Genomic DNA, 14,307 nt, shown 5'->3' with positions numbered 1-14,307 from the left:
CATGCCAAACCTGGTGGCTGAACTTTGCGACTTTGTCCTCACCCACAACTATTTCACATTTGTGGACAATATATACCTTCATGTCAGTGGCACTGCTATGGGTACCCGCATGGCCCCACAGTATGCCAACATTTTTATGGCTGATTTTGAACAAAGCTTCCTTAGCTCTCATTCCCTAACACCCCTATTCTACTTGCGCTACATTGATGACATCTTTATCATCTGGACCCATGGAAAAGAAGCCCTTGAGGAATTCCACCATGATTTCAACAATTTCCATTCCACCATCAACCTCAGCCTAGACCAATCCACACAAGAGATCTCGTTCCTTGACGCTACTGTGCTAATAAGCGATGGTCACATTAACACCACCCTATACCAGAAACCCACTGACCTCTATACTTACCTACATGCCTCCAGCTTCCATCCAGGACACACCACACAATCCATTGTCTACAGCCAAGCTCTAAGATACAACCGCATTTGCTCCAATTCCTCAGACAGAGACAAACACCTACAAGATCTCTATCAAACATTCTTAAAACTACAGTACCCACCTACTGAAGTGAAAAAAAAGATTGACAGAGTCAGAAGAGTACCCAGAAGTCACCTACTACAAGACAGGCCCAACATAGAAAATAACAGAACGCCACTAGCCATCACCTACAGCCCCAAACTGAAACCTTTCCAGCGCATCCTCAAAAATCTACAACCTATCCTGAAAGATGATCCTTCACTCTCACAGATCTTGGGGGACAGACCTGTCCTTGCTTACAGACAGCCCCCCAACCTAAAGCAAATACTCACCAGCAACCACACACCACACAACAAAAACACTAACCCAGGAACCTATCCTTGCAACAAAGCTCAATGCCAGCTCTGTCCACATATCTATTCAAGTGACACCATAATAGGACCTATTCACATCAGCCACGCCATCAGGGGCTCGGTCACCTGCACATCTACCAACGTGATATATGCCATCATGTGCCAGCAATGCCCCTCTGCCAAACCATACATTCTCTATGCAAAAGAATAAATGGACACAAATCTGACATCAGGAATCATAACATTAAAAAAGCCAGTAGGAGAACACTTCAACCTCTCTGGTCATTCAGTAACAGATTTAAAGGTGGCAATTTTGCAACAGAAAAGCTTCAAAAACAGACTCCAGATAGAAACTGCTGAACTTGAATTAATATGCAAACTAGATACAATCAATTTAGGCTTAAATAGAGACTGGGAATGGCTGAGCCATTACACACATTGAATCTATTTCCCCATGTTAAGTATCCTTCTTGTCAAACTGTCTTAAAAGGGCTATCTTGATTATCACTACAAAAGTTTTTTTTCTCCTGCTGACAATAGCACATCTTAATTAATTAGCCTTTTAGAGTTGGTTGGGCAACTCCCACCTTTTCCTGTTCTCTGTATGTATATATATCTCCTCACTATAAGTTCCATTCTATGCATCTGATGAAGTGGGCCCACAAAAGCTTATGCTCAAATACATTTGTTAGTCTCTAAGGTGTATCTTTTTGCAAATACAGACTAACATGGCTGCTACTCTGAAACATGCCAATTTAGTGACTGTTTGGAAATTCAAATTGAAATTGAAACAATACACACTTTAAAAGCATATACGGTGTATGATAAAATACGTGTATCTGAAAGTATAACAGATTTGAAAAGTATGAACATAGACTAGCTTCCTTATACAGCTGTTGTGTTTTATGACAATGTCAGTGCTTTCATTTCAGTGATGTTGGCAACCTAATAATTTCAAATGATGATTTGTAAGCAAAGTCTAAATGAGCTCTCCCTGACAGCTAATGATGATATGGGGGAAAGGCTTCAGGACCAGATTGTGTTTACTTTCACACCTAATCTACCTAGGTATCCAGCAAACAGAGCTGTGTTGCCCAAGTGATAGATTTTGGCTGGGGTTGGGTTACAAATCACTTGAATGCGGGGGGTGGAGGTGGGGTTGGGAATGAAATGTGGTTGTTCTTTTTGTATGAGTAAAGGGCAGTTGAACTGTACTTAGCTTGTGCTGATTGAGGGCATCAAAAGAGAGGGTGGGGACCTGTCCCTCTCCACTGTTTAAAAACAGAGCTGATCAGGCTCCATGGATAGTCTTTTGTTCGGTTAAGTGACCACTGCAGCTGAAATCACTGATAATCAGGTCCAAGTGCTTAGTCCTGCTGTGGGGACAGTGTTTTTGTGTAAAAGATAGCCTAGACTGCACTAGCAGCAAGGTTCCCCCACTGAGAGCTCAGCTGAAATCACTGAGAGCTGGGTAGAACCTCAAGAGACCAACTTGCAGAGGTCATAGTGGCAGGTGGCAGTAGAAAGTGACTGCGCAGGGCCATTGGCAACTGAGTGGTGGAGTGAACGGTGGCACAATGAACAGCTGTGGCCAGAGCGAAGAGTGAGCAGCTGGAGGAACGAGTAAGGTGCCTTCTTGACCCCCACCCGGGAGGTGTACTCATGTGAAAGCACCTCTAACGGCTTAAATAAGGAGCATGTTAAGTAAACATTTGTTTGTTGGACTATATTTTAGTGACTTTGCTCCAGAATGCTAGATTTGTGACTGGGAATGGAAACGTACATATATATGTTTCCTAGTAGGCCACGATTTTTAAAATGCATTATTTGCCAAGGTTGTTATCTCACATTGTTGCTATCTTGAGAGGTCATTATGTTGGGGAGTTTCTGTACTAAACATTTTTATTATTATAATTAATTTTTACATAAGAATGGTCATACTGGGTCAGACCAATGGTCCATATAGCCCAGTATCCAGTCTTCTGACAGTGGTCAAGGCCAGGTACTTCAGAGGGAATGAACAGAACAGATAACCATCAAGTGATCCATTCCCTGCTGCCCATTCCCAGCTTCTGGCAAACAGGCTAGGGACCCTCAAAGCATGGTGTTGCATCCCTCCCCATCCTGGCTTTTAGCCCCTGATGGACCTATTCTCCAGGAATTTATCTAGTTCTTTTTTTAATCCTGTTATAGTTTTGGTCTTCACAGCATCCCCTGGCAAAGAGTTCAACAGATTGACTTAATGGTGTGTGGAGAAGTACTTCCTTTAATTTGTTTTAAACCTGCTGCCTATTAATTTCATTGTGTGACTGCTAGTTCTTGTCTTATGTGAAGGATTAAATAACATTTCCTTATTCACTTTCTTCACACCAGTCAAAATTTTATAGACCTCTATCATATCTCCCCTTATTCAGCTCTTTTCTAAGCTGAAAATTCAAAGTCATTTTAATTTCTCCTCCTGTTTCATACTCCGAATCATTTTAGTTGCCCATCTCTGTCCCTTTTCCATTTCCAATGTATCTTTTTTGGGATGCCATGACCAGATCTGCACACAGTATTCAAGGTGTACACATACCCTGGATTTATATAAAAGCAATATGATATTTTCTGTCTTATTATCTATCTCTTTCTTAAAAAAGAAAAAGTTTCAGAGTAACAGCTGTGTTAGTCTGTATCTGCAAAAAGAACAGGAATACTTGTAGCACTTTAGAGACTAACACATTTATTTGAGCATAAGCTTTTGTGGGCTACATCCGATGAAATGGGCTGGAGCCCACAAAAGCTTATGGGCAAATAAATTTGTTTGTTTCTAAGGTGCCACAAGTACTTCTGTTCTTTTTAAAAAAGCAAACAGAATGTTGGGAATCATTGACTGCCGCTGCACATTGAGTGGATGTTTTCAGAGAACTATCCACAATGACTCCAAGATCTCTTTCTTTAGTGTTAACAGCTAATTCAGACTCCTTCATTTTGTATGTATAGTTGAGATTGTTTTCCAATGTGCATTACTTTGCATTTATCAACATTGAATTTCATCTTACATTTTTGTTGCCCAGTCACCCAGTTTTGTGAGATCCCTTTGTAACATTTCGCAGTCTACCTGGGGCTTAACTATCTTTAATAGTTTTGTACCATCTGCAAATTTTGTCACCTCACTGTTTACCCATTTTTCCAGATCATTTATGAGTATGTTGAACAGTAATGGTCCCAGTACCGACACTCCAGGGATACCACTATTTATCTCTCTCCATTCTGAAAACTGATAATTTATTCCTACCCTTTGTTTCCCATCTTTTAACCAGTTACTAACCCATGAGAGGCCTTTCCTCTTATCCCATGATGGCTTACTTTTCAAAAGTCAATTTAAATTAAATACATGTTTAAAAAAATTGTATGTTTTTAGAAATCTAGACCTGTTATATGTTTTGGTGTAACTTGCATTATCCTTATGTTAAATTTGCATTATCCTAACAAAACATTTACTTTATTCATATCTCTTTTATATATCTCATCGGTCCTGACACCCCCCCCCCCCCCATTTCAATTCCTGGGGAAACCACTGCCCCTCAGGGCCCTCACAGGGACGAGTGGGATCCCCCAGCAGAGGAAGGCAACGTGTGTTTGTGATTTCAAAATGCAATGTACTCGGAGTTCAAAGCTCTCCCAGCGCGAGCCTCGCTCAGACGACACTAAAAGCCCGCGCGATAGTCGCGAGCAGCCGCTCAACACGCAGCTACAACAAGCCCGAGGAAGCGATTGCGAACCACTACGCAAATTACGTAACTGAACTAAAGGTCAGGGTAAAAGCCCACGAGCGCCGAGGCTCACAGCGCGCTGCGTGCACATGCGCACTCATACTCCCCCAGCCCGGCGCGGACTAGTTTCCGACTACATCACCCAAGATACACTTTGGCATCCAGTGAGCGCGTGTCCGTAGAGACCTGCGCGTGCGCCTTGAGGCCGAGTAGGCATTGGCTGTGGCGGCCCGTGTGATGATGACGCGCGGGGGCAAGTCCTGGTAGCTAGGCGATAAGGCAGTGGAGGGGGCGGCTGGAGGCGGTGGTCGTTGCCGCAGCCGCAGCGGTGTTCCCGGTGGCGGAGGAGGCGGTGTCATCGTGGGGCCTCTCGAGTGCGCGGACGGAGGCGGTGGCCGGAAGGGGGAAGCGGTAGGTGAGGGGCTGCGGCGCGAAGCGGGACGTTACGCCAGGGTCGCCGGGTCCTGCGCGGTGGCTCTGGGGGTTGAGCCCTTCCCCGTGTCGTTCCAGGGGGGCTGGCTGGGCGTGAGCTCTGGTACTGGGTCCCTGGCCTCGGCCCCTGGCGAGTGGAAGGGCTCTGGGGCATCCTTCATCCCCCTCCGGCGAGGCAGGGCAGAGGATGCGGACTCTGGTGCGAGGGCTGGGGAGACTCCAGTCTCTCTCCCCCCACCCCTCAACAAATGTCTGAACTGATGCCAGCACCAGGGCAGGCGAGAGATCAAGTTGGAGTAATAGTGTTTGCTTACACTCATGAAGCGCTTTGAGCGCTTTCGCTGAAGGGTGCTTTATACGGGTGAAGTATTGTAAGTGGGTCAGGAGCTTGTCTCGTAGCCTCCTATAAGCTGTGAACTTTGTTGTCCGTCTGGCAGCGGGATTCTGCCTTCCTGATCCTTATGGGTGGAATAAAACTATATGTAACATAAGAATTAGCAGGTTTTTAGTTTGCCTGCCCTTGGGAACCTGTGTACACTCCAGCATTAATGTTAGGTAGTTCAGCAGATTGAGGGAAACACTGAAAACTTTCTGTATGTGAGGAAAAACAGTCATTCTGGTTGAAGCTCAGTACAGCCAAATAAGCAACACCCAAACAGTCCTGACTAAGACTTAAATGAGTTACCTTTTTCAAAAAAATTTTTGTTTGTCATGGCACTGTACAGAGATACAAAAGTGGTATCACTACACACTTACGGGATATGTAATGAACCAAGTGCTCACCCATTATGTACAACAGTACAATAAAAATGTAAGAGGTGAGAGGGTCACTGTTCTTTGTAGAGGATACTATAAGTGTTTCAGGATATGTCATGAACATTCCCAAATTTTATAAGACAAAAAGGTGGATTTGATTCCATGACTTCTTGGACATGTCTCCATATTGGCTATATATCAACAAATATTCAGCTCTTACTCATTGTTAGATTATAATCTCTTTGATATGTGTACTTTGCTGTCTTGCATCTGTAAACTGCCATGCACATTTGTCACTGCAGAAATTGTTCTGTATATTTATTCCTTATTTAAAATGGCACCTGTTAGTGTAATTGAGGAGATTTATAGGTGAGTACCTAATTTTCTCTTAAATTATCTAATTTGTTAAACTTGTCCCTATGATATAATCCTCTTTTTAAGACTTGGAGGTGAAGTCTTTACTTGGCATGTTTGACTGCAATAGGGTATGGAAGTACAGGGGCTTTAGTGTCAGAGCACTTTAACTTCTGAGGAAAATAATTATGGTCTCCCCAGAAATCAGCCTTTGAAATTCTTAATTATGTGCTGTGTAACTTTCCTACCTTACCAAAAGCAGTCTATAAAATACTTCAGAACAGAAAAATTACTAACTATCATGTTGATAACTGCTGAATTGACAACTGGGAATTATCCCCTGGGATTTCAGGTAGAGCTCAGGCAGAAAGAGTAAGTTTCTCCACACCACCCTTCTGCATGCTTCAACTGTGTCTGAAAGGACTTCCTTTAGGGGACAAGGAAACATCATCACCCTGTCTCATATGCTACTTGACCAGCAGGGATTCCAGTTAGTGCCAGTTGTGGTGGTGATTTTGTTGTGTGGACACGTTTGGTAGGGATTTTATTAATAAGTCATTTCATTTAGGCCTTGTCTGCATCTGACACTTTACCTTATTTGTACACTTGCCAAAGGTTCTGTTAACTGCATTCAGCCTAAAGATCAGCTTAGTAGTCAGTGTGGAACAAGATGGTCCTATTTAGTATTATGTCAGTGATTGTTTGTTAATGAAATGTTGAATATTATTTATTCTAATCTAACCTGTTAAACCAAGTTAGTAAATCAGATTGTAGACAAGGGTTCAAGCATGGTAAAATGTCATAGTATTGATTTGGCCTCTGAAGGGTAGCTTTTGAGCTGGGCTGAATCTGAACCAGTGATGTAGAGGTGAAAGGCTCAGTCCCACTATCAATCCCAACTCCGTCCAGGCCATCAAACTGATCTTTCCTAAGTGCAGTTAAAATGTGAGGTGAGGAGGGGAAGGGATTGTTTTACGGCAGACTGATATAGCAGCAACTCTTGTGGTGAATGTTTGTTTCTCTTAATGATCTGATTTGTTAATCAAGTGTTTTCTCATCGATTTATGAAAGTGCTTACCTAATGGGAAACTTCTCATTGTAAAATAACCTACTTCCTTAGTACACCAGTAATGTTTATGGTTCCCTGGGTCACTACATGGTCACCCTTGGAACATTAACTCTCATCACTGCTGAAACAGTTTAGTTAACCTCGTCAGGTCTTAAGGCCTGTCTAAACAACTTGACCACTTTTCTACCAGTACTGTTTCATGACGATTAGTAATAGTGGTGGTACTAGTGTGGGCAGATGTTGATGCCCACTAGCATGTTAATAATTCTGGGTGAGATTCTTGCAAACTCTGTGACCCCTTTACTCTGGATGTAAAGGACAAGACATCACAAGGGATCCTTAACAGCCTGTTTGTACAAGGTGTTTGAGTTGCCATTGGTCAGTTAATGAAGGGGTGGTTATCAGTAACTGCACTTATGGTTGGGCTCATAATGCTAGTGTCTTTAACAGCTAGTGTAGGGGTCGGCAACCTTTCAGAAGTGATGTGCTGAGTCTTCATTTATTCACTCTAATTTAAGGTTTCACGTGCCAGTAATACATTTTAACGTTTTTAGAAGATCTTTCTACAAGTCTATAATATATAACTAAACTATTGTTATATGTAAATTAAATAAGGTTTTTAAAATGTTTAAGAAACTTCATTTAAAATTAAATTAAAATGCAGATCCCCCCGAACCGGTGGCCAGGACCCGGGCAGTGTGAGTGCCACTGAAAATCAGCTCGCGTGCCGCAGGTTGCATACCCCTGACGTAGTGAAAACTGACCATAGAGAACTTTCAGTTGAATATTTGAGGTGGTGAATTTTGAGTGACCTTGCTTCATTCCAGCAGATTACAAAATAAAAAGTGTGGCCTCTCTGGTGGTCTCATCAGACCAGCACTTGTGCTGCTGTTTCAGAAACTGCAACATTCTTGTCTTAATGTGTAGTAAGTATTAGAACACTAATAGCCTTGAAATGGCTTTTCAGAAAGCTATGTAGTTGTGTAATCATGCTGTGAAATATATTAAAGGAATAGACTTGTTTTTCCCTCTCCGGAGACCCTGTTTGTCTACACACCAGAAAAATCTTGACAAAGAAATTTTGTAAGGGATGTCTTCAGGGTTTGCATTAAGTAATGTACTCCATGAAATAAGTGTCTAAGTAAAATTTCCATTTTCAAATGGAAAGAAGTCATTTTTCAAAGGTTAATATATTTATGGTTTGAGAGTCTGGACTTTAGTCCTTTGGTGGGTAGCTGCAAAAAGAACCTGCTACACAGGAGTATGAAGCAGTTATGAAAAGCCCTTTGGGGAAAGTGTTTGGAGGGGAAAGACCTGTATCACTTTAAATCTTTTCATTCTTTGATAGAGCTTTGGAAGTATAAAATGTATTCCCCTTGGTTTCAGTAGGTGCACTGATTTTGTAGGGTTGTGCCCGTATGGTGGGTTAGTGGCTCTGTTTTTTAAAGTAATTAATTGGTTTTGATAAATAAGGCTTATGAAAGAAATCAGTTTGCAAAAAGTAAGGGTGTGGTGGCAAAATTAGTTGTTTTTGGCCACCCATTCTTAGTCTTTGACATGGCTAGTTTCTAGATCATCCCCCCCCCCCTTCACTTTTGAATAATAGAAACCAATGTTAGTTATCAGATCACATGGGTTCATTATACAGCATCCTATTTTCAGAGCATAGTTTATTAAAAGAAAGAAGAGAGCCTCTTCAAAGCCCTGCAATAAGATGTGTGGAATGGTTATTTCTACCCACCACTTGGCAGTAACTGTGGTCGATCTGAGACTTGTGATTCTAATGTCAGAAGATCAATCATAAAAACTAGCTGGAGCATAAATGTTACAAGATGTGTGCTTATTGGACAAGTTGTCTGAATCGTCTGACGTAGAAATAAAAGGCCTAACTTAACCCAGTTCAGGCTAACAGGAAAACCTCCAGGTTTACTTTGAGGGCACATGAAATGGCAAAAACCTTTGTGTATCCAGAAAGCTATGTATTGCATTGCAAGGTTCTGGTCAGTGTGAGAGGTATTGTTGGCTCCCGCCTGGAAAGTAGTTTCATCTGCTAAGGCTGCTTTTCACTTGGACCTGGTCTATGCTTAATGTAACCTACAGCATTCCAGGGTGTGGAAAAAGTTGCATCCCTGAGCACCACAGCTATGGCGACGTAATCCACTGTGTATATGTGGCTTGGTCAATGGAATAATTCTTAGAAGGCTTTTAGAGGTGGATTACCTACAGTGATGGAAAAACTCTTCTATTGCTGTTGAAAGCATCTGTTCTGTGGCATTACAGCGGTGTAGTTGCAGCCTGTACCTGTGCTGCTGTAGCACTGTAATGTAGACATGGCTTTGGTTTGAGAAGTGATGAATAACTGAATTTAAACAGGGAAGCGCTGGCAGAGTTAGAGAGCCTAGGAATTTACATAAGCTCTTTCAACGTTGATACTTTAAAAAAAAAAAAAGAACCTTTTTCCTTGCACATGTTAACTCAGGTTTTTAGATTTCAGTTTTAATGATTTAATTTAGTAGTCAGTTTTACACCTTCTTGGCACACGTGGTGCTATTTTGTTTGAATTTCCAACACTGCATGGAAATATCTAAATCACTGTGTGTTTGAGTCACATCCTGGTGTGGGGGAAGAAGGGAGTGGCTAAAAACAAAACAATTTTTCGCAGTCTAAATGTTGGGCCCTAGACTTGTTGACTTGCTTAGTATTGCTCGAGTAGACACCATCTGGCATAGAGGTGAGATGGCCATGGAATAAAGATGAGCAGATTATATACAAGATGTTGTATGCATGGTGGCATGTATTCATTATAAGAGTTCCTTTTCTCTTTTCTAGAATTATGGGTCTGTGTGTGCTGCTGTAGTGAAACATTCCTCATGGAGGAATAATAGCCTCTTTCTTTCCAGTCCATCAGGATCTCCCCAGTTTTCTGAGAGCTGTTTGAGACAACATTCAGTAAAATAAAAGCACCTGAATGATGGGGAATCTTGGATGCTGACTAGCTGCTTATGGGGGTCACGTGAGTTAGTGCAGGATCATTTGCAGAAACACGTCCTTACACCTGTAGGTCAGTGCAGGGTTCTTGGCATGAAGTTATGTTCACGTAGGGAAAACTTGCATTAGGATAGATTTCAGTATCATTAGAGTACTCCGCTTTGCCCATGAAATTTAATGGAGTCCTCTGGGAATGTGACACTTGCTATTAGCAGGGCTAACAAAGCCCTCTGAGAACGAAGATAAAACTAGGCACTGCTAACAGAAGGAAAAAGAGAGCTTTGGAGTGGCTGGAGTACTGGCCAAAAGTACCTGGCACTCGACTGTTGTTGTAATACAAGCAATTATAGCAGAGTGAAAGCTTTCTGTTTAAAGCTTGTCTCTAAGTGCTGTAAAATCTGCATGTTTACTTGAATTGCTTTGAAATGTAGTGTGTCTCAATTAGGGATATGGGGTTCTGTTAGTGATCTAAATTTGGGGCCATTTGACCAAGAGGATACAGCCCGTGTGGGGGGGGGGAGGGAGGGAAATATGGCTTTTCTTTAAATTGAGAGATTCTGGGAGCCTATTTATGCTCACAGATTGAAATCAAACCAGGGCTCAGCTAATCACACCAGGGTGTCTCATGCTTTATGGTTACCACCAAATTACATGCACCCTTTGAGGGAAATCAAATTTTAAATCTTAATTCAGAAGATTTTGCTTTTCCAATTAAGCTAATCATAAGCTTCATGTTTCAGATTAGCAGCCGTGTTAGTCTGTATCTGCAAAAAGAACAGGAGTACTTGTGGCACATTAGAGACGAGCACTTATTTGAGCATAAGCTTTCGTGGGCTAAAACCCACTTCATCGGATGCTTGTGCTCAAAGAAATTTGTTAGTCTCCAAGGTACCACAAGTACTCCTGTTCTTTTGGCATAAGCCTCATGGTTATTTCTATGCCTACTGAGCATGTGCGAAGAGGCTAACTCTCTGGATAACTACTTCTACATCACAGGACTTGAGTGGCTTCAAAGACATGTTGTGGTCATTGGATCCGAACATCATCTACTGAGGCAGAAATTCCCAGGGCAGAAATCTGAAATAGAGAGGCATGTTGCCCCAATCTGCCTCTATCAAAGGGAGATTTTTATTTTGGTCAGATGTAATCTGAGCACAACTGAACATTCAGCGGACACTGAAACTATTTTTTGAAAATAAAATAAATTACACAAGGAAATACTGAGAGGAAAAGATGATTAAGGGTGGAAGAGTAGGTGGGAATAGGGAGAGAGGGGTTGGGGAGTAAGGAGATGGGACACTGGGAAGGGGACATAAGTGAGTTATAGGGGGGCTGGGAGTGCCTGTCAGGTCCCACATTCCTCTACTGTTTGTGTGCCTTAATCTAGTGGCTCCGTCTCATCTGTAGGGATGTAACCCCCCTTCTCCTCCAAGTGAGCCAGGTCTTAGGGGGGCTTGCCTATCTGGAGGGTCTGAATCCCTCTACCTACCCCCTATGTGAGCTGGGATCTGTCCCACCAGTGGTTCCTGAGCCCTGGTCCCTCCCCTGTGTGGGTGCCACGATCATGGGGATCTTGCCTATCTTTGGGGATGTGACTCTCTTCACTGCTTCCCTTGTGAGCCAAGGTCTGGGAGGGGATTGCCTTTCTGTTGGTGTCTGAGCCCTTCTCCCCAACTCCCAGCCCATGTGAGCCAGGATCTGGGTAAACCCTGCCCCTCTCTGGGGAGCTTTAAAAAAGGCATGCACCATAAACACAGCTGAGACTGGGGTCAGGAGCTGAGAACAGGTATGTTTGACAGATCAAAAATTCCAGCCTGGGGTTTGGGGGGGAAAGGGAACATCTAGTGACATGAGTGAAGCAGTTCCCTTGTTTTGTAGCTATAGTTTCAGGCTATTTTAATCACCATTGGGGTATTCTCTATCAGATGAGAACATCCCATTGAAATGAATGGGACACCTCTCTGAGCCTGCGACTTGAATTTTGAAATCCACCCTGGACAGAAAACTGAGAATGAATTGAAAACATTTGGGAAAAATCAGCCTGTGCCATTGCTGGTTTTTTATTTTTTTTTAATTTTTCTTTATTTTGGAGAAATGAGTACAGCGAAATAATCAGAAGATGCTGGAACTGTCTTTAAAAATAAAATAAATTACACATGAAAATGCTTACTGGGAGAGGAGGGAAGATTAGGTGTACAAGAAAGGCAGTAGGGGCTTGGGTCTGCAGCAAGGAATAGGTGTATTATGGGAATGAGTGGTAGGAGAGAGAAGGGGGATCCGAAGGCTTAGGGGAGGGGGCAAGGATTAAGGGGAATGAGAGGGGAGAAGACGGAAGGGGTTGGAGAACAGTGAGTATCAGGGTGAGTTGGGGATTTTAGATGTGATGGGGCCTGTCAGACCTGAATTCTCCCCTTCTCTATATGTGCTGGGGTCTGGGGGAGTCCTGGGTCTCTGCAGGGGGGTCTGAGCCGCTCTCTTTGCCCATCATGTGTTCAGGGATCTGGGGAAACGCTCCTTTTGGGGTGTCTGAGCTCCTCTTCCTGCTCTTCTATGTGAGCTGAGATCTGAGGTGAGATCTGAGGGAGTGAAGATAACACACAAAGTAGGGCTGACGTGCAATTAAAAAAATTAAGCACGCAATAAATAAATGGTATTCTATTTTTAAAATATTTGTGGATGTTTTCTACATTTTCAAATATATTGATTTCAATTACAACACAGAATACAAAGTGTACAGTGCACACTTATTTGAACGGTAAAAGAAAATGAAAGAAATAGTATTTTTTCAATTCACCTCATCCAAGTACTGTAGTGCAGTCTCTATCATGAAAGTGCAACTTACAAATGTTGATTTTTTTTTTTTGGTTACATAACCACTCAAAAACAAATCAGTGTAAAACTTTAGAGCCTATAAGTCCACTCAATCCTATTTCTTGTTCAGCCAATTGCTGAACAAACAAATTTGTTTACATTTGCAGGAGATAATGTTGCCCATTTGTTCACAATGTCACCTGAAAGTGAGAATAGGCATTCACATGGCACTGTTGTAGCTGGTGTCGCTAGGTGTTTACATGCGAGATGTGCTAAAGATTCATATGTCCTTTCATGCTTCAATCACCATTCCAGAGGACATGCTTCCATGCTGATAACAGGTTCTGCTCAATAACAGTCCAAAGCAGTGCAAACCAATGCATGTTTGTTTTCATTCCTTGAGTCAAATGCCACCAGTTTTTCTAGTGGTTTGAGTTCTTAGTTTCCGCGTCTGAGTGTTGGTCTTTTTAAGACTTCTGAAAGCATGCTCCACTCCTCATCCCCTCAAATTTTGGTTGGCACTTCAGATTCTTAAACCTTGGGTTGAGTGTTGTAGCTATCTTTAGAAATCTCACATTGGTATCTTCTTTACCTTTTGTCAAAGCTGCAGTGAAAGTGTTCTTAAAATGAACAGCATGTGCTCAGTCATCGTCTGAGACTACTATAACATGAAATATATGGCAGAATGTGGGTAAAACAGAACAGGAGACATACAGTTCTCCCCCAAGGAGTTCAGTCACAAATTTAATTAAATACATTATTTTTTAATGAGCATCATCAGCATGGAAGCATGTCCTCTGGAATGATGGCCAAAGCATGAAAGGGCATATAGATGTTTGGCATATCTGGAATGTAAATACGTTACAATGCCAGGTACAAAAGTCCCATGCAAATGCTGGTTCTCACTTTCTGGTGACATGGTAAATAAGAAGTAGGCAGCATTATCTCCCATAAATATAAACCTTGTTTGTCTTAGCAATTGGCTGAACAAGAAGTAGGACTGAATGGACTTTGATTTGTTTTTTAGTACAGTTATGTAACAAACAAATCTATATATGTAAGTTGCGCTTTCATGATAGACATTGCACTATTGTACTTGGATGAGGTAAATCAAAAAATACTATTTTCTTTTTTACAGTGCAGATATTTGTAATAAAAATAAAGTGAGCACTATACACTTTATAGTCTGTGTAACTGAAATATTTTTTGATTTTCTATGTTTTCAAACATATTTATAATTTAAATTGGTATTCTATTTAACACTGCAATTAATCATGACTATTTTTAAATCTGGTTAATTTTGTTTTGTGTTGA

General features: G+C 41.9%; 1 protein-coding gene across 2 annotated transcripts in view; it reads left to right on the top strand.

Annotated features, from left to right (window-relative positions):
• The first annotated feature begins 4,833 nt into the window (after window positions 1-4,833).
• ADIPOR2 (adiponectin receptor 2) overlaps window positions 4,834-14,307 on the top strand; it is an 81,007-nt gene continuing 71,533 nt past the window's right edge. Inside the window, exon 1 of one of the 2 annotated variants that reach the window (XM_030543008.1) lies at window positions 4,834-4,998. The gene's annotated coding sequence lies outside the window, so the exon portion shown is untranslated. The remainder of the gene's footprint in view (window positions 4,999-14,307) is intronic. The other variant, XM_030543005.1, reaches the window with a different exon arrangement.

This window comes from Gopherus evgoodei, chromosome 1, assembly GCF_007399415.2.
Source record: "Gopherus evgoodei ecotype Sinaloan lineage chromosome 1, rGopEvg1_v1.p, whole genome shotgun sequence".
NCBI classification, from domain to species: Eukaryota; Metazoa; Chordata; order Testudines; family Testudinidae; genus Gopherus; species Gopherus evgoodei.
The sequence above is the reverse complement of the archived record's forward strand: the minus strand, read 5'-3'. Positions and strand labels throughout refer to the sequence as shown.